Source organism: Mesoplodon bidens (genome assembly GCF_964165515.1).
Source record: "Mesoplodon bidens genome assembly, chromosome: 18".
NCBI classification, from domain to species: domain Eukaryota; kingdom Metazoa; phylum Chordata; class Mammalia; order Artiodactyla; family Ziphiidae; genus Mesoplodon; species Mesoplodon bidens.
The window spans coordinates 55,736,649-55,757,375 of record NC_138175.1 but is presented as its reverse complement, the minus strand read 5'-3'; the positions used below and the strand labels follow the sequence as shown (position 1 = coordinate 55,757,375).

Below are 20,727 nucleotides of genomic sequence, written 5' to 3'. Positions count from 1 at the left end.
TTAAGCAATTTGGTAGCTATCTCTTCTGGAGAACCAATTTTGCCCGGTGTATAAAGATCCTCAAAATGCTTATATTCTGGCAGGAGCCGTTTTATTTCTGCTAAGGAAATGGTTCTTATCTGGAGAAAATGTATGCGTAACAATGTTGACCGTAACAACTTTCAATGTGATTTACATTTTTTTTTACTGGTTAGAAAATTAAAAGAGCAATACGCCACTTAGAAACCACTTTAAGGTATGAGCACCGTGTAGTTCGCGTTCCTTGGGGATTTAACGTCTCCCACTTTGCCTCCCAGCCTTACCTCATTTCCTCGCTTTACCCTCACTTTGGGAGGGAATGATTTCTGGTGGTCCCGTTCTTGTGGTGGGTGGTGGACTCATTGGGCTGAGGCAGTGGTTTCTGACCCCTCTTTGACTCTCTCCTGAGTGGCCGTGAGTGTGAGCCCACTGCGTGCAGAAGGCAGTTTTGACCTTACCGATTTCCTGGAAGTACTTTATTTCGTCCCTCACCAAACAAGGCTGTTTAAGGATTCTTTCTGATTGTTCCCTAAGCCACAAGGAAGACCTGGCTAACTAAAGTGATCGAGCTCCAGGAAATCCTAGATGAGCAGTCAAGAGAGCAGAGCCACGGACTTCACTGGTGGTCCAGTGGGTGAGACTCTGCGTTTCCAGTGCAGGGGGCTGGGTTTGATCCCTGGTCAGGGAATTAGATCCCACATGCGTGCCACGACAAAGAGCCCACAAGCGGCTTAATCCAGACTCAATCTTTGGTTTACACACTGGGAAATTCCTCCACCAATGTGTATATAAGCTGATGCCCTTTAAAATACGCTTGTTTCTGCATATAAATCTGCTCGCTGAGTCCATCTGACAGTAATGGCTGGTGACAGTCCTGAGGCCCCCTGGGTCCTTTGTTGAACAGAAGCCGTGGGGAGGGACCTTGTAACGAACCATGTCGCTGCCCTTCTCTGTACCTGTGGGTCAGCTCTGGTGATGGTGCAGAGTCCACTAGAGATAGCAGTGGGAGGCCACAGCCTACGGAGCCAGGGCACAGGCCACGCCCGTCGTCGCTCCTTGGTGCTTTTAAAACATGGACCATACTTGTTCTTGAAGTCTGTAAGTTGTTTCTCCTATTTTAGGCAAAACAGCAGTTACAAGAAATGCAACATAATCAGGTACTTAAATCTCTAAATCGTTTAGAAATCTGTTAAGAGGTGAATTGAGCTGGGTTCATAGTTATTATAATTACTACAGATGTTTAGCCAACGTCTACGCTAGTCCACTGCTGTAATGCATACAGCACCCCTGGATTTGTGCACCGAATGTGTTTGCATTTTAGATGCATTTAGCGTCTGGCAGTTGTGTGTGGTTCAGAATGCTGACTCCTTTCTGGGTTCACTTGAAAGCTGACAGCCTAGGGAACCAGGGCACAAGCCACTCAATGTTGTCGCTCCTTGGTGCTTTTAAAATAATGGCCATACTTGTTCTTGAGGTTTAGAAGTTTTCGTTTTTCCTATTTTAGGTAAGGCAGAGAGAAAAAATGAATGGAAAATGTAATAAATGCTTATCAGATGCTGCTGACAAGCTTCTTTCAGAATCTAATAAGAGGCTTCAGCTTCATCATAAATGGCTGCTCAGGCAGAGAAGGTGCACTGGCACAGCGTCCCTGAGGGCCCCTTTACAAAAAGGGCACCATTGGTCATGTCCATGCCACAGCAAAGATCCCCCGTGCTGCAACTAAGACCTGGTGCAGCCAAATAAATATTAAAAAAGAAAAAAAATATATATATATATATATCTCCACCTTAGTGTTAGGATTTACGTTCAGAAAAATATCTTGGACTTCCCTGGATCTTGAGAAAGTGGGGTTGCGTTCCCTTCTCACCCCGATCCGTGTGCATGCCAGGGTCAGGGGCAGAGGGGTGAAGGCTGGTCTGAGTTACGGTGGTCCGGGGGGGTCTTGGGTGGACCCCCTTTCTCTGGAGGGTCAGAGGGGTCCTCCCACAAAGGCGCAAGGTGCCTTTGTGTGAAGACTGGAGAGGATTGACTGGGGACAGTCTTGAGGGTCTATTTTCTACTTCTATTTATTTAACTGTTTTCCAGGATTTTGCAGCAGTTAAGAACTAAAGAACTAAACATATGCAGAGAGCAGCTCCTTGAAAGAGAAAAAGAAATCGCTGAACTGAAAGCAGAAAGGAACACCACCAGGGTTAGTGGGGTTCTTACTGCGTTAACATTTGCTTCTGGTCATGATTGGGCTCCAGGTTACTGTCTTTAAACTCAAAAGATGATCCACTCTGCCTGCTTTTAAACACATTTTCGACATCTTCCCACTAAGCGGACTGGGGTTGACCAGTTCAGGGTTCTCATACCTTGCTTGAAATTTATGATGAGAGTTAATGTAATTTTAGTACATTTGAGGGGGAATTTCTCTAACTTGACTCACTGGCCACACTGCGCAGCGTGTGGGATCTAGTTCCCCGACCAGGGATCAAACCCGGGCCCCCCACATTGGGAGTGCCAGTGTTATCCACTGGAGCACCAGGAAAGGCCCTTAGCTAATGATTCTTAAAGAGCAGGAAAACCAGGAGAAGACATTAACAGACGGGGGTGCTTGACGTAAACCCCGAGCATGAATGGAAAGGCAAGTCCTTGTCTCCCTGTTTGGTTCTCATCTCACCTGTCCAGTCTGTGCAGGTCTGTCACCAACACACTGCCTAGACCTGAGCGGCCATGACAGTCGTGTGAGCCCACAGCGGGCAGAAGGCAGTTTTGATCTTAGCAATTTCCTGGAAGTGCTTTATTTTGCCCCTCACCAAACAAGGCCGTTTAAGGATTCTTTCCATTAGAGATCTTCTGATGGTTCTCACGAGGAAGACCTGGCTGGAGTGCCCAAGCTCCGGGAAATCTCAGACAAGCAGTCGAGAGCAGAGCCAGACGAAGGAGCCGGGCGCCTGGCAGCCTTCTGTACTCACGTGACAGAGTGGGAGAAAGGTCTGTACACGGCCAGAGAAGACCTCGTCGTATCTGAGGAAATGAACACGAAATTGCAACGAGATGTTTGTGAAGTGAGTGACATTAGATGTGTCAGTGTTGTCAAGGGAACCAGACATAATCAAAGACAAATGTGGTGAATCGGCTCTGTGTGCACCTTCTGTGTGGTTCTCAGTGGGTCCTCACATGACCCAGAGAACAGGGCGGGCAACGATCGTCTGCCTTGAGTAACTCAGCCTCCCCTGGATGTCCAGGCCTTACTGCCTCTGGAGCATTTTTGTGTGTTTGTTTGTTGTCTGGTCAGAAAGTTCGCCTTTACACTTTTCTTCACTCTCCCTGCAGATACTCCTCCACCTGTTACAGAACCACCTAACTTGGCCGTGTTGATTTTCTCTCAATATTTTGACCACTCTGCTTCCTCCTAGCTGGTATGTCAGAGACAGAAAACTAATCTCAAGATGCCTTGGGCCTCAGCAAATTGGGAGGACAGGCTGAAAACAATGATAAGCTTCCAAAAAAGTAAGCTTTTTGTCTATCTCACTGAACAGTTTTCAGTTGTTCCTGATTTTTAACTAATGTTTATTGATTAAATGGAATATCCAGCTCTCTTCTGAAAGCTTAACCCAAAGCCTTTTATTAAACTGCTCTTTCTGGAGGACTTAGAGCATCTGAACTAGATTCAGACTCACTTTTTCAAGCTGGGGTTAGACGAGGTCTCCCCACCTAAGGCCACTGTCCCCTTATACATTGGGGCTTTATAGGAACTTGTGGGCCCAGGGAGGTGATTTTACTGCTGCAGCCCCAGGTTCAATCCCTGGTCAGGGAACTAAGATCCCACAAGACACTTGGCTTGGCCAAAGAAAAAACAAAAGATAGGAGTTGTCTAGTGACATATTTTTGGATAACATTTTCCATTACCATTTTCATCCACATTTATTTCAGCATTTTTGAACAACAAGAATTACCTGCACTTAGTTTGTCAACATTATTTTTATACTGGTCTAGTAAAAGAAAAATGTTACAAACATACAGAGAAAAATACAAAACTTTCCTATCTCTGTATAATACCTATATTCAAAAATAAAAAGTTTTATCCACCAAAATTAAAAGAACTAGGTATTAAAAAATGCAAAACAGTTTGTGTATTCCACTTATAAAACACTGACTCAAAATTAGAAGTTATTACTATTATACATTAATTTAACATATTAAGAAAAAGACTTATCACAATAATAAAGTTTAAAACTTCCTGGAGAATTAAAAATCATGACAAAAAGGAATATAGAAAAAAAGATATTGTTATGAAGCAAGAACATTTCACCAAACAAACATCATAATCAGAAGAAAACACTGGATGCATTCCCTCTGAAGTTGCAGTGAAGGGTGCTGGCCAGGGCTCCTGCCTTTTACCACTGTGCAGTGTGCCTACAGAGAGTGTGTCAGAGAGCTGGAACTATTAACAATCACAAATCTACAGCCATGGAAAGGCCAAGAGTGAAAGGGTGGAAAAAGACATTCCATCCTAAAGAGACCCGAGGTGACTACACAGTGTCACACAATATAAAGACAAAAGCTGATACAAGAGATGAAGGACAATATATACTGTTAAAAGGATCAATTCACCAAGAAGATATACATCTAACATTAGAGCTCCCCCCCAAAATGAAGGAAACATTAACAGAAACAAAGAGAAATAGCAGCACAGTAATAGTATGAGATTTTAATACCCCAGTTTTTTGGATGGATGGAACCAAAGAGAACATCAGTAAAGAAACAGAGGACTTGAACAAGACTATAGACCGACGGGACCTAACAGACATGTACAAATCACCTAACAAAACCAGAAAACACACACTACTCAAGAACAAATAAAATATTCTCAATGAGAGACCACATTAGGACATAAAAGAAATCTTAATTCATTATGCTCTCAGTCTTCTTAAAATTTTCTCAAACTACAAAGCAATGAAATTAGAAATAAACAGCAGAATGAAAACAGAAAAATCCCCAAAATGTGGAAATAAAACAACATATTCATAAATAACCAATGGGTCAAAGAAGAAATCACAAAGGAACTTTTAAAATATCTGGATGAAAATGAAAACATACAAAAATTCATAAAACATAGTGAAAGCTGTACTAACGGAAGTCAAATCAGAAATCTATTTTTACTAAAGTAAGTAGAGAAGAAGAATAAACTAAAATTTAACGTAAGGAAAGAGGTAAATAAAAAAGATTAGACCAGAGATAAATGTACTATAATGAATATAAAATATAAAAGTCAATATAAAAGTAAAAACTATGAGTTGGTGTTTTGAAGAAATTAAATTTACAAAACCTTGGCTAGAGTAAGAAAACAAAAGATTTAGGTAACTAAAAACATGAAAGAGGAGAGATTTCAACTGCTGTCACAGAAATGGTTTTTAAAACTGTAAGGGGTCCTGTGGACAGTAATGCTTACAAATTACAGAATCTAGAAGATACAGGTAAATTCATGAAACACAACCTACTACGCTCTTATCTTTAATAAAAAAATTGAAAAGAATTATAACTAGAGAGGTTCAAGCAGCAATCAGAAATCTCAAACAAGGAAAAAGCCAAAACCAGATCACTTCACTGCATAATTCTACCAAACCTTTACAGAAGAATAACCTCTAATCCTGAATAAAAAAAACTTCTGAAGAGCTGTAGAGGGAACGCTGGCAAACTCAGTCTATGGAGCCTGTATGATTCTATACCAAGCCCAGAGAAAGACACATGAAGCGAAGAAAAGTACAAACCAATATCCCCGATGAATACTAAAGCAAAAATCCTCAACAAAATAGTACCAAACCAAATTCAACAACACATTAAAATGACTTTACATCATGACCAAGTGGACTTTATTACTATAAAAAAATCGATTAGGGCCTCCCTGGTGGCGCAGTGGTTGAGAGTCCGCCTGCCGATGCAGGGGATACGGGTTCGTGCCCCGGTCTGGGAGGATCCCATATGCCGCGGAGCGGCTGGGCCCGTGAGCCATGGCCGCTGGGCCTGCGCATCCGGAGCCTGTGCTCCGCAACGGGAGAGGCCACAACAGTGAGAGGCCCGCATACCGCAAAAAGAAAAAAAAAAAAAAAAAAAAAAAAAAAAAAAAAAAAAATCGATTAATGTGATACACCACATTAACAGAATAAAGGAAAAAACACATGATCGTCTCGATGCAGAAAAATGCGTTTCACAAAATTCAACTATGTTTCAAGATATAAAAACTGGGAATTCCCTGGTGGTCCAGTGGTTAGGACTCGGCACTTTCACTGTCGTGGCCCAGGTTCAATCCCTGGTCAGGGAACTAAGATCCCAACACAAAGCCAAAAAGAAAAAAAAAGAGAGATATAAACACTCAGCTAGAAAGCTTTCCTTCTCAGATCAGGAAGAAGGCAAGGATACACGCTCTCTGCACTACTGTCCAGCAAAGTACAGAAAGCCCTCACCAGAGAAATTAGACAAGAAAAAGAAAGTTACCCAAATTGAAAAAAGTAAAATTATCTTTTTTTCGTAGATGATAACTTTTATATGTAAAAACAGTAAAGATTCCACAAGGAAACTGCTACATCAAAAAACAACTCTAGGGCTTCCCTGGTGGCACAGTGGTTGAGAATCCGCCTGCCAATGCAGGGGACACAGGTTTGAGCCCTGGTCTGGGGAGATCCCACATGCCGCAGAGCAAATAAACCCGTGCGCCACAACTACTGAAGCCTGTGCGCCCTAGTGCCTATGCTCTGCAACAAGAGAAGCCACCACAATGAGAAGCCCGCGCACTGCAACAGAGTAGCCCCTGCTCGCCGCAACTAGAGAATGCCTGCGTGCAGCAAGGAAGACTCAATGCAACCAAAAATAAATAAAATTTAAAAAGACCTCTAGAAAAGTTGCGGGATACCAAAAGTCCATGCGAAAAACATATCACGAAATAAGATGGTGTGGTACTGGCATAAACACAGATATGTAACGTAACAGAAGAGAACACTCAGAATTAATTTTGCATAGACGTAGAACGCATTTTCAAGGGTGCCAAGACCACGCAATAGAAAAAGGACAGTCTCAGTAACAAATGGTGCTGGGAAACCGGGTATCTGCCAGCAAAAGTGTAAAGCCTGGAACCTTACCTGCATCAGAATGAGAAACTTCTGTGTCAGAGGAGGCAACCAACAGTGAAAAGTAACCTCCAAGGACCAGAGATGATGAAAATGGGTTAAGAATCTCCACGTGTCAGAGATTTAGGTTGATTTCAAAGTTTAAAAGCAATAATAGAATGAAACGCCCTCTATCACTGATGTATCTCTGAACTTCCCATTCCATTCCCAATCATTGCGATTTTTAAATCAGTGACACATCCATTTCGCTTCTAATGCAGCCTGAAAAGTCAGAATGTATTTGCTGTAGTCTGTTTCCTACAATTTACCAGGCATAAGTGCATATTATTACCTGACTTGCATGTGCAGCTTCTTTATCCTGGTTTTCAGAGAGCGGACAGTGCAGTGAGATGGGGCCCTAAGCAATCCCTGCTGCCCAGTAGCACTGACACCACGTCTCCAGTCCATGGGTGTGAAGCCCTGCCCAGGACTAGGCCCAGTGGAGCCTCTTCACAAGTCCCAGGTCACTGGGTCATGGGGAAATGGGATCTAAGTGGAGATGTCAGGCCCTGAGGGAAGGACCCAGGTGAGTGTGAATGTACAGGTGTCAGGCAGGCTACTTCAGAGTCAGAGATTAGCGAGTCCAAAGAAGGGCATTTCAGGAAGGACAGACAGAAGAATCAGCTGAGAAAATGACTTCACCTGAGAAAGAGTCATTCCTGACTCCAGTTCTTTCCTCTCCCTCCTCTTCAGGGCTTCTTTCTCAGACAAGAGTCTTTAGAGGTCACTGGACCTGAAAGTGGAAAACAGGCTGTTTTAATGCTTAGAATCGAGACACCCCCTTCCTGAGTCACCACCACACACACAGGGAAGCCCTCAGCATGTGGAACAGACAGTCCTCTGCTGCCCCCTGTCCCAGGAGGGGCTCAGGACAGTAACTCCCACACACAGCCCAACAAGTAAGTTCCTACTTTTTTTTTGTCCAGTGCATGACAGGTCTTTGAAGATCAAATAGTGTAGCTTATCGCTTTTTTAACTGAAGTATATATATATTGAATATATATTTTATTCATTCATTCATTTATGGCTGCATTGGGTCTTCATTGCAGTGCACGGGCTTCTCATTGTGGTAGCTTCTCTTGTTGCAGAGCACGGGCTCTAGAGCGCAGGCTCAGTAGTTGTGGCGCACAGGCCTAGCTGCTCCGGAGCATGTGGGATCTTCCCGGACCAGGGCTCAAACCCGTGTCCCCTGCATTGGCAGGCAGATTCTTAACCACTGCACCACCAGGGAAGTCCCTATGTTTTCTTTTTCAGATTATTTTCCATTGTAGGTTATTATAAGATACTGAATATAGTTCCCTGTGCTACACAGCAGTTCCTTGTTGTTTAATTACTCTATATGTAGTAGTGTGTATCTGTTTATCCCAAACTCGTAATTTATCCCTCCCCCTCCTTCCACCTTTGGGAACCGTAAGTTTGTTTTCAATGTCTGTGAGTCTAGTTCTGCTTTGTAAATAAGTTCATTTGTACCATTTTTTTAGATTCCACATATAAGTGATATCATATGTGTCTATCTCTGTCTGATTTACTCCACTTAGTACTGTTACCAAAACACAAGTCCGTGTGCTAGACACACAGTGAGGCCAAACAATACCAAGATGTTGGGGTTTGGAACAGAGAAAGTTTGTCGCAGGGCCATGCAAGGAGATGGGTGGCTCCTGCCTTAAAAACCCCAATCTCCCTGAAAGCTTCCAGGAAAGCCCTCTTATAGGAACGGTGAGGGAGGGGTGTGGTTAGTTGTTGCAGACTTCTTGGTGGCAGATCCTTTGTACTTGAGGTCAGGTCATGGTCAGGTAAAGATGTTCCTGTAAACCTCCACCAAACAAACGTTACTCTCTGTCCTGACAAGAAAGGGGAAGGTGCCAAGGCACAACTTTCACCCTCTGAGGTCCAGGCCTGGCTAACAGAAAGGGGTCCCTGCAGGGGGCCAGTTACCCTGCCCTGGAGCACTCGCCCAGAACCAGGTTGGCAGCTCCCTCAGGGCCAGATCCCCAGACCCTGCCCAGCACCCAGGACCCAACTGGCCCTCCAGCTCCTCTGGCCGCCCAACGGCAAGGGGCCAGGTCCCGCAGACAGCGGCCCATGCAGACTGCCGCGGCCATTAGGTCGCAGAGGCGCAGATGGGGGAGAGGGTCACCGCTGCCTCAGGGCCCGGCCAGGATGCTTGCTGCTTGTGGTCAGCCCCGGTTGGGGAATTTTCAGGTAAGGCCCTAGCAGCTGCTGGGACCACTTGTCCTGAGGATCTTCCCTTTAAAATTCCCTGAAGCGGCACCAGATGCCCCAGCACTTAGCAGTGGGAGCAAGGAAGTGACATCTGGGAGCTCCATACAGATGGAATCGATGGGAGGGGCTCGAGACAGTAGGTATGTCTGATGTGTACAACTGGGAACATACCACCCTCTCAATTTCCGCCTTTCCTGTAAGGGAAAAGCCAATTTGTTTTGCATTTGACTGGGGTACCCTGTTGGAGAGGGGAATTTTTGTTGGAACTCTGTGAACCAGTTTGTTTGCTTTTGTTTTGCATTCATTCACGATGGAATTTGTTTGTACTTTCGGTATTGGAATTTGTTTGTGCCCTTTGTGTTTTGTTGCTCTTGAACTTATAAATATATCTGTCCCTAAGGAAAGCCCTTTGGGGCGTATCTTAAATGAATGGGCAAAGTATAGTTGTGGGCCTATGACTAAAAAGAGATGATATTCTATTGTATAGTGTGTGGCCCCAGTATATGTTAGGATCAGAAGAGCAGTGGGCCCTGAATGGCTCACTTATACAATCTTGCAATTAGAATTGAGCAGGTAAAAATGATGAGATTCCATATGTAGAAGCATTTATGCTATTGCATCAGGAGGAAAAGAAGTCAGACAGCTGCTGCATTATGGTATGGTGGTCTGAAAGGAAAACCAGGGGAAAATCTGTTCTACAAGAGATAGAGGGAGAAAATGAGGCTGAGAACATGTGATTTCATATTTCAGCCAAGCAGGCTGCACCAGGGGTTGTTCCGACTGCCCCCACGCCACCAACATATTCACTCCTTTCACCACCTCCTGTTTCCCCTACTTATGGGGATCAATTAGAAGTTTCTATGTTAACCTCTGGGGCACAGAGGCCTAGTTTGTATCACCATCTGTGACCCAAGAGGGCACCCCATTTGACCAGGAGCCACTTCTGGAGCAGGCAGTTCCCCTTGCACCGATAGCCTGTAGGAGGCCTTAATGCAGATGGCCAATCAGCTGGGTTTCTATGGATGCACAGTCCATTCTCAATTTGATTTATTTAACTGGAAAAACCATAACCTACATAAGTCCACATGACTGAACTTCTATCTTTGTCACTGAATGTCCCTTTTGGGCGGATATTCACACCCTTACGAATATGATGCTTACTGGGGATGAAAGGAGGGTGCTCATTGACAAGACTGGAGAGGAGGTGCACGAGCTCCATCTAGCGGACCAGGTGGAACTCCAGAAGCAAATCCGGCAGGTCCTACTGCTGAGCCTGACTGGGAACCTAATAATGGAGATGTGCCGCACCTGGAGCATTAGAGGAAGTGTATCTCAGCGGGTCACTACTCAGTAGCGGGTCGCTACTCAGGGAGTAGCGAGGCAAAAGAGCTTAAACAAAATTCAAGAGATACACCAAAACCCAATGAGGATCCATCAGAGTTTCTAGAAAGAATTTATCAAGCTTATAGGCACTATACTGATGCAGACCCTGAGGCCCCCAAAAATATGGGAATGGTAAATATGACCTTCATTGGGCAAAGCGCCCCAGATATAAGAAGAAAATTACAAAGTTAGATGGTGCATTTGGAATGAACCCTTCTCAACTGGTAGATGTTGTTTTTGAAGTGTTCAACAACAGGGAACAACGAAAGGAGCTCTTTGCAAGACGTAACGCCACCGATCTGGGGTGGGGGGGGCACTGGATTCCCGGAAGGCGAGCAGCCTGGAGAGAGGTGAGCCCACTGGGGAGGGAACAGTGTGCTTACTGGAAGGAGGAAGGGTGCTGGAAAAGACTGCGCTCAGCTAAGGAATAAGAAGGAAAACAACAAAAGAAAGACGGGAGCCTCTCCTGTGGTAGAGAGAGCAACGCTCTGAAGATGAATACAGCGGCCCAGGGGCTCCCTTGGACTTGAGGCGTCCAATTCCAATTTCCCCACAGGAGCCCCGGGTAACTTTGACAGTGGGGGACAAGTTGATTGACTTTCTGATAGATACGGGTGCAACATACTCTGTGATAAACAGCACGGTGGCACAGAAAACATCTCAGTCCCTCCCAGTCACAGGAGTTTCTGGAGAAGGATGAAGTCTTTCTTTCCTGTAACCTCTAGGATGCCAATTAGGGGACCTCAACCTGAAACACAGTTCCTTATATATGCCGGTATGTCTAATCAGTCCCTCTTTTGTAAATTAAGCACTCAAGCAACTTTTTCGCCAGAACAGCTTGGCATCAGGGTCCCACAGGAGCACACTGTAAGCCTAAAGATGGCGCTCATGGACACCCCAGAAAAGGAGACTGAGCTCTCACCCACTGCACCCCCATTCCCCCCGCTCCAGGTCTGTGAAAAGGTAAGGCAGAAGTGTGGGTTGATGGCACCCCAGGGAAGGCCAGAAATGCATGGCCAATACAAATCATGTTAAAAAGGGACTCTGGAGGGAATTCCCTGGTGGTCCACTGGTTAGGGCTCGGCGCTTTCATTGCGGTAGCCCGGGTTCGATTTCTGGTCGGGGAACTAAGATCCCGATCCCGCAAGCCGCACAGCGCGGCAAAAAAAAAAAAGGGATGCGCTGGGACACGTAATCGAAAACAATACCCTCTGAGCCAAGAGGCCCAAAAGGGAATTTAGCCAATTCTCAAAAAGTTGGTTTAATCAGTTTAAACCTTGCAGGTCCCCATATAAAACCCCTATCCTCCTAGTCAAACAGCCAAACTCAACAGAGTATCTCTTTGTCCCAGACTTGAGGGCTATTAATGAAAAAATCCAAGATTTGCACCCTGTGGTACCTAATCCATACACTCTGCTCACAACTATTCCAGGAGCAAACAGCTGGCTCTGTTTTTGACTTGAAGGATGCTTTTTTTCTGCATTCCTATTGCAGAAGAATCACAGCCGCTGTTTGCTTTTGAATGGCAGGACCCAGAAAGACAGGTGGGATGGTCCTGCCGCAAGGATTTAAGGATTCCCCTACCTTGTTTGGGGAAATGTTGGCCAGGGACCTTAGAGACTTAATACTGGATGAAGGACTCTTCCTCCAAAATGTGGACCATTTGCTCATAGCGAGCCCTGCAAATGATGTGTCTACAAAATACCATCAGAACCCTGAGCTATTTGGCCAACTGTGGATGTAAGGTCTCCCAGAAAAAGGCTCAAGTATGTAAGCAACAAGTCACGTAGCTGGGTTTTATCCTTTCCCAAGGGCAGTGGGGCCTTTTGCTTGATAGAAAACGGGCAGTTGCAGGCTTGGGAACACCCAAGAGTTGCAGGTTATCATAACTGAGGGCGTTTCTGGGAATGGCAGGACTCAGTCGGATCTGGATCCCGACCTACAGGCTCAGAGCAAAGCCCCTCTGTAGGCTTTAAAGGGACATGATTCTGGGCCCCTTACTTGGACTAAAGAGTGCCAAACAGCCTTTGAAACAATAAAACCAAAGTTAGTCTCAGCTCCGGCTTTGGGACAACCAGACTGAAAGAAACCTTTCAGATTATATGTCCATGAGAGACAAATCTCGGGGTGTTAATTCAAATTCTGGGGAATGTCCTTCGACCTGTTGCCTAATTCTCAAGACCTTGCCTTTGAGCTATAGCAGCTCCTTGCGACAGACTTCTGGAGGCTGAGTTTGCCCTGGGCAGCCCGGCACTGTGTATGTCTCTCACCATGTCCTTTCTTTACTGGAACAAAAAGGGGGGCTACTGGCTGGCTTCTGGGAGAATGGGGAAGTACCAGGCCATTCTCTTAGACAATCCCAATGTAACATTTCAGGTCACTTCAGCCCTCAAGCCAGCCACCATTGCTCCGGACCGCTGCTGCACAGTCCCCAGAGCACAGCTGCCTGCACGTCGTGGAGCTGGTGTGCTCTAGCAGACCAGACTGATCAGACAACCCCTGGCTGAGGCAGGTACGGAACTGTTCACAGTTAGAAGCAGCATCAGGGACCAAGGCAGTTGATGTGCTGGGTATGTGGTGGTAACCCTTGAAAGGACTGCTGAAGCAAAAGCCCCGCCCCCAGGAGCTCAGCTCAGAAGGCAGAAATCATTACCCTGACGAGAGCCCTCTCACCATGCATTCTCCGTGGTGCATATGCTCACGGCGCGACCTGGAAAGAAAGGGGGCTCCTCCCTTCAAACGATAAAGACATAAAATGTGCTTCTGAAATATTGTCCCTATTAGAAGCAGTCCACAAGCCCTCACAAGTGGCCCTAATGCACTGCCCAGGCCACCAGAAGGGTGAGACTCGTATAACAAAAGGCAACTGGTTAAGCTGACCAAGCTGCAAAGAAAATAGCAAAGGCAGGCAATTACCAAGCCATCATAGGGTCCCTTCTCCCGCAGACTGGCTTGTCAAAAAACCAGCCGGAATATTCAGAAAAGGACGAGGAGAGGGCCGGGGAGCCACTCCTGATCACACCTCGCCTGGTTAGAAATGTAGTGCACATGGAACTGACTTGATTTCTGAGGCATTCGTGGACACTGTGCTGCAGCACGTTCGTAATAGTACCCACCACGGGGGAGATGCCACCTTACGATGGAGTCAAAAATATATAACGGGGCCTAACCTACAAAGGGCTATCCGGGAAGTCACTGAAAATTACGTGATTTGTGCTAAAAATAACCCAAATACTGTCAGGTCTCCCCAGGTGGGGACCCAACACAGGACCCCACGAGCCACCAAGGACTGGCAAATAGACTTTACTCAAGTTGATAGGGACAGAGTAAAGGGACAAAGTAGGCGACTGAATAGTTAATCCCACTAGGGGACTGCAAGTAAAGAAAAAAGCATGGCAGACCCCTGTAAGGTAATGATCACTCAAGAAAGCAGGTTCGCTTATCCACAAAACCAAGCAACAGAAGCCTGAGACACGCCCCTGAACAATAAAACAATGGTGGCATGAGACCCACATCTGCCCAGTGAGCTCAGTAAGTTGATGATTCCTAGACACGCTCCTCTGCGTACACTAAAAACAAGTACATAAGGAAAAGGTGACATTATGCTGAAACCTGAGATGGTTTATCATAGTTCAGTAATGTTTCCACCTTTGTTCCTCCTTTCCGTTGCTCACGACAGTCCCAGTTTGGCCATGTAGGGACAAGAAAAATCCCCCACCCGATGTGGAGGCGGAGCTGATGATGGAAGCTTGAGTGTCTGCTCAAGAATGAGGAAGGAGGTGGTCCTCTCCTCCTCCCCACTTTTCCTTTGATTATAAAACAGGAGCCCACTAAGTTCTCGGGGCAGCACCCTCTCGCCCACCCGCCAGCCTCACAAGCGTCCTAGTCTAATAGATCACTTCGCCTCTCGCTGAAGAATGAGCTCCTCAGAGCACCCCCAAGACACATTTCAGTGGTTTCGGCTGGCGACCACAAAGGGGCAGTGGTAAGATAAGAAGGAGGGGGGTCGGGTTCTAGAGGGGCCGTGGATGCCAGGAGGACTGTGTCTGTCCTAGATAAAAGGCCTCTTAACAGGTATTCTTAAGCACGTCATGCATACAAGGAAACTGAAGGGAATCCACTTCCAAGACTTCAGGTACTTTTCCCCCAGTTACTAGAAGTGCCCAGCAGAGGGGTGCCCTGATGTCGGTCTTCCCCTACTACGCCCCTTACAGGTGCTGACCCTTCATTTCCAATTTACAGTCAGACCAGTTCCCACTCACTGTTAACACCACTGGGGACACCTTCTGTACTATTCCTTTGGGACAGTTTCTTGGCCATTAACACCAGGTTGGGAGACTACTTTGGAAGGGATACATCTAAAGTAGTGAGTACAAATCTTGATTAAATTGCACGGTGGATTTTGACAAAGGAAGGAAACTTCTGGATAGCTAACTGTTGCTCCGGTGGAAGGTGCTATAGCCATGGAAGTGGCTGCTCCAACAAGGGCTATCTCACAGGCAGGAGCCCCTGCTCCAGCTGAGGCCCTTATCCCAGGGGAAAGTGCACCCAAGGGTGAGGAGAGAGAGGCCCCCACCATATTCAGGAGCTCCTCCTCTGTACCCCAAGGGGCCCAGTCTTGGACCAGCTAGCAACCGCAGTGGCGTAAGTCACCAACCAACTGCCCCTACCGTTCTGCCTCTGAGAGAAAGTTCCTGATGGAAATCAAGGAAAAATAGAAGTCCGTGTGCCTTGCTCAATGTCTGATCTAAGTCTGGCAGAAGATAAACTGGGAAGTTTTTCTGAGGACCCTGAACTTTTCACAAAGGAGTTTACCCAGTTAATGCGATCTTTTGATCTCACTTGGGGGGCTTTGCAGATTTTACTATCCCGTGCTGCACCCCAGAGGAAAAACAGCGTATAATATTGGCAGCCAGAGCCCAACAGGGCCAGTCACTACACCGGGTGGGGAACAACGCTGTCCCCGAGGCAGATGCATGATGCATTATCAGGTAAATTCTACTGATAGGGACAGATGAGACCATATGATTGTTCAACAGAGGCTATGAAAAAATTTACAGTGAAACCTGTCAATTATGAAAAAGTGAAAGAAGTCCAACAGGGGTCAGATGGAAGTCTGATAGTATCTCAAGAAAAGTTAATAGAAGATTTAAAAAAGTATATAAATGTGGATCCCTCCTCCCCCAAGGCACAGGCCCTTTTGGCTATGCATTTCATAGCCCAGTCTGCCCCAGACATCAGGTGCAAGATTCAAAGAGCGACTGCTGGCCCTCAGACCCCTATGAGTGATTTGCTCCAATTAGCTTATTCAGTTTTCAATGATAGGGATTTGGCCGAAAAGGCTGAATGCACTCAGAGAAATATATACAAAAGGCCCAAACGATGGTAGTGGCTTTGTCCACTCAGAGCCCACCGAAGGGGAGGCCGGGCTTTCCGGGCCAATCTGGCTGTGGTGGACCACAAGGCCCATGGGTACCCAGACAGGACCAGTGTGCCCTGTGTGCACCAAAGGGACACTGGAGGAAGGACTGTGACACGCGCCCTTTACAAACAGCCAGGGCACTGGAGGAGGGAATGCCGCAGACACCAGAGAGCGACGGGGGCCTCTGATGGTTTCACAGTCAGAACACTGAGGGCGCTCGAGGCTGAAAGTGGCTCTGCCTACAGACACCATGTACGTAACTAGTGTCGAGCCTTGGGAGGTCACTATGTGGTGGGCCATCATAGAATTTCTCATAGACACCGGTGCAACCCTTTCAGTCTTAAGCCAGAGGATTAGAAGCCTTAACAAGCATAAGAAATATGTAATGGGAATGTCGGGAAGGAGACAGGGGCACACTTTCCAGGAACCCCTTTTGTGCAACAGCAATGGCCGGTCGTTTCTACACTGCTTTCCATTTGTGCCTGATTGTCCTCTCTCTTTAATGCAAGGGACTTACTAACTAAATTAGGGGCCACCCTGTCTCTCGAGGGACAAGGAAGCCACCCTTATCACCAAATGATATTAACAAAAAACAAGCTTAAATCTATAACTGAGATAAAAGACTCAACAGAGCCTGAAGTACGAAACACCGAGGTTCCGAGCCTAGCTGAAAACAAACAGATTGAGGCCTTAAGTGATCCTCTTCCAGATTTGGAAACTGTTTGGGAAAAATGGTTTGAATCTTCAAACTTATGGCTACAATCACTTTTAATGACTCTTCGAATGCTTACTGTTCTATTTATGTCTTTTGTAGACGCATCCTCTGACGCTTAACATCCAAGAGGGCTAAAAGGATGATGCTAACCAGAGTGACACTGACTCGCAGTCCTCCCAACAAGAACAGACAGTCAGCCAGGAGCTTTATTCCTCCCAGGCAGGCCTAGGTCCCATCTCAGCAGGAACAGTTAATGATAGGTTCCTCGCTCCTTGCCTCCATTTTAAGCATAAAAGGGTAAACACCTGGAGAGGGGAATGATAGGGGCAGAGTAAAGGGACAAAGTAGGTGATTAAACAGTTCATCCCACCAGGGAATCATAAGTAGAAAGCACGGGAGACCCCTGCAAGTTAATGATCACTCAAGAGAGCAGGCTTGCTTAGCAATAAAACCAAGCAACAGAAGCCTGAGACACGCCCCCAGACAATAAAACAATGGTGGCCTGAGACCCACATCCTGCCCAGTGAGCTCAGTAAGTTGATGACCCCTAGGACACACTCCTCTGCACACACTAAAAACAAAATATAAGGGAAAGGTGACATTATGCTGAAAGCTGAGATGACTGATCATGTTTTAGTATATGTTACCTACACCTTTTTGCTCATTTCTGTTGCTCCACGACAGTCCCGGCTTGACCATGTAGGGACAAGAAAACTGCCCCTCTGGGTGTGGAGGAGTTTTCCCTTGATTATATAAAACTGTAGCTAAGTTCCCGGGGTGGCACCCTCTCGCCCGCCTGGAAGCCTCACCAACGTCCTTATCTATCACTTTGCCTCTCACTGAATTCTTTCTGTGCTGAGACGTAAAGAACCAGAGCTCCTGGGAGCCCCCTGAGACACATTTCTGCAGCATCAAAATGCCTCGAGCCACAGGAAATTTCAGGTATCTGCTTGTGTTTGTGGATGGGTGGAGGCCTATCCCACCCAGACAGAGAAAAAGCCTCTGAAGTGGTTAAAGCCCTCAAGGAAATTATCCCCTGATGTGCACTGCCTGACCCCCTTCATAGTGATAATGGGTCTGCTTTTCTCTTGAGCAAAACCCAACCAGTATCTAAAGCCCTGCAAATTAATTGGAAGCTACATTCATCACGGAGACCACAATCAACAGGAAAAACTGAGAAAATGAATCATCCATTTAAAAAGGAGCATTCCTGGGACTTCCCTGGCGGTCCAGTGGTTAAGACTCCAAGCTCCCAATGCAGGGGGCGTGTTCAATCCCTGGTTGGGGAACTAAGACCCCACATGCCACGCAGCCAAAAAAAAAAAAAAAAAACAAGACCCTACTCCTGAAAGGCCCAGAGAGCAATAGGCTGGTGAACCCTTAGAAGACAAGGTTGCTCACTGGACCTGGGAATGAGCATTCCTAGCACTGTGGGACTAGGTCACAAAATGCCTCCCAAATGTTGGATGAAAATAAGACCGAACGGGAACGGACTGTAAAATAAAGACTGTTGCCCACCATCCAGTTCTACAAGATTCAGGACATCAGCCGCTGCGGTCACTGACCTGCAGCCACCCCGACAGGAATTCAGGGCAGAGAGCAGGATGAGGCACTCTCTGCTCTGGGAAAACTGGCAGAACCGGCCTTCAGAGAGTCAAGCATTTTCAGGGAAAATTTTTATGAACCTGGGTTCTTACATCTTACCATAGTGAGCAAAGCACTGAAACCATTAACTAAGCTATGTGTTCCTCAAGAACGGCAGTTACCTTCTTCCAAGATGTGTGCCTGACTCCCTGTACCCCTCCGCCAGCATCAGCTATACACCAGCCTCCCTGCTTCCCTCTTCAGCACAATCCTCACAGCTCTCCAAGGGACTGTCTCCGGGGTTAAAATCCTCAGGTTGGCAAAAATAAATTTTTCACTTATTTCTTAGATTGACTATTGATTACTTTTCCGCCAACTACACATTTTCCAGCGGGGGGAATTTCAGACGGAAGAACACTGGGGTGTCACGCGCCTGGCCCAGGTCACTCCCCGCCCCACACGCCGGGTGAGGGGAAGGGCTGACCACAAAGGGGAGGCCGGAGGAGCAGAAGGACCGGCCTGAGGAGACGCAAGGACAGAGGAGCGGGGAGGGAGGGAGGGAGGGGGTCTCCGGAGAGGGGCGGGCTCTGCAGAACCCCAGGACCGGGGGGAGGACGCGGCCTGTCCGCTAGCGGGGCGGCCGGGGCTGCCCTCCAGGGGCCGAGAGGGCGAGCCTGGGCGGCGCGCATCCACCTCGCGGAAGAGGACGTTACATGGGGGGGGGGCGGGGGAGGTCGTAAAGGGTTTTATGGAGGAAAACGACCCTAAAGGCGGCGTCTACGTGGACCGGAGACGGAAAAGCTGAAGGAGGCAAATACACGCATCATATCAATGATATTAAGCCATCGTTTACACGTCGTGACTCTCCACCCGTTTCCTCTCTTACTCCTATCATTAAACCCCCAAATCATTTTAGGACCTTATACTGTAAGTATTCTTTAAAAAAGAGTAAAACAGTAGATTGTGAATCCAGTAACAGAAGACTAAATCTTATTTACCAAAAAAGTATGCAAGAACTGCTAATTCACGCATCCATACCTGTTAGGATGGCTTTCTCAAGCTTCTAAAGGACAGCAGTTGTCCACTGGTCTTAGGAACCAAAAAACTGGTGCAAATCCAAGTAAAAATAATAACTTACTCACCTCCTTTACACTAGTCACACTATTCATACTAACAATGCCGATTATAACAACAAACTCCAACATTTACAAAAGTAATATATATCCATCCCATGTGAAAACCACTATCTCATATGCTTTTATCACCAGCGTAATTGCAACAATATTTATTCTTACAGAACAAGAAATAATTATCTCAAACTGACACCGAATCACAATCCAAACCTTAAAATTATCACTTAGCTTCACAACAGATTATTTCTCAATGTTTGTGCAGTAGCACTAATTTATCGCATGATCTAGTATAGAATTCTCAATATGATACATGCACTCAGACCCTAATACTAATCAATTTTTCAAATATTTACTCCTGTTTCTAATCACAATACTAATTCTTTTCCCCGGCCAGGGATGGAACCCAGGCCCTCGGCAGTGAAAGCACGCCGTCCTCACCACTGGACTGCCAGGGAATTCCCACAATACCAGCTCGTGTTCCCACTACCAATCTTCTCCAACTTTTCACCGGATGGGACGGAGCCAGAATCATGTCTTTTCTGCTTATTGGGTGACGACCTGACAGAGCAGATGCAAATGCGGCCGCTCTTCAAACAACTTTATACAACACACTGGAGACACTGGATTCGTTGTATCAACAGCATGACCTCTACTCAACAAATCTGTATACTGAACCTAAGTCACCCAAACCTACCCGATAGGACTTGTATTAGCCGCAACCGGAAAACCCGCCCAAATTGGCCTCCACCCATGACTTCCCTCAGCAACAGAGGGTCCTACTGCCATCTCAGCCCCAGTCCACTCAAGCACAACAGTTGTAGCAGGCATCTTCCTACTAATCCGCTTTCACCCTTTAATAGAAAAGAATACATTTATCCAAACAATAACATTCTGTTTAGGGGCTATCACCACATTATTTACAGCAATATGTGCTCTTACCCAAAGTGACATTAAAAAAATTGTTGCTTTCTCCACTTCGAGTCAACTAGGCCTTATAATAGTAACAGTCGGCATTAACCAGCCTCATCTAGCATTTCTCCGTATTTGCACACACGCCTGTTTCAAGGATATACTATTCATATGCTCTGGATCGATTATTTG

The 20,727-nt window shown here is 46.3% G+C and overlaps 2 long non-coding RNA genes across 4 annotated transcripts in view; one reads left to right on the top strand and one right to left on the bottom strand.

Annotated features, from left to right (window-relative positions):
* Positions 1-995: 995 nt before the first annotated feature.
* Positions 996-20,727, bottom strand: part of LOC308605948 — a 60,951-nt gene continuing 41,219 nt past the window's right edge. The window contains exons 3-5 of one of the 3 annotated variants that reach the window (XR_014013745.1): positions 7,809-7,899; positions 2,681-3,027; positions 996-1,130 (exon numbers count right to left, since the gene is read on the bottom strand). This is a non-coding gene — a long non-coding RNA (uncharacterized lncRNA). Of the gene's footprint in view, positions 1,131-1,435; positions 1,514-2,203; positions 3,028-7,808; positions 7,900-20,727 lie in introns of those variants that run through there. The other 2 variants (XR_014013746.1, XR_014013747.1) reach the window with 2 other exon arrangements.
* Positions 2,125-19,018, top strand: LOC308605950. The gene is made up of 3 exons (XR_014013749.1): positions 2,125-2,209; positions 13,149-13,284; positions 17,009-19,018. It is a non-coding gene; the product is annotated as an uncharacterized lncRNA (long non-coding RNA).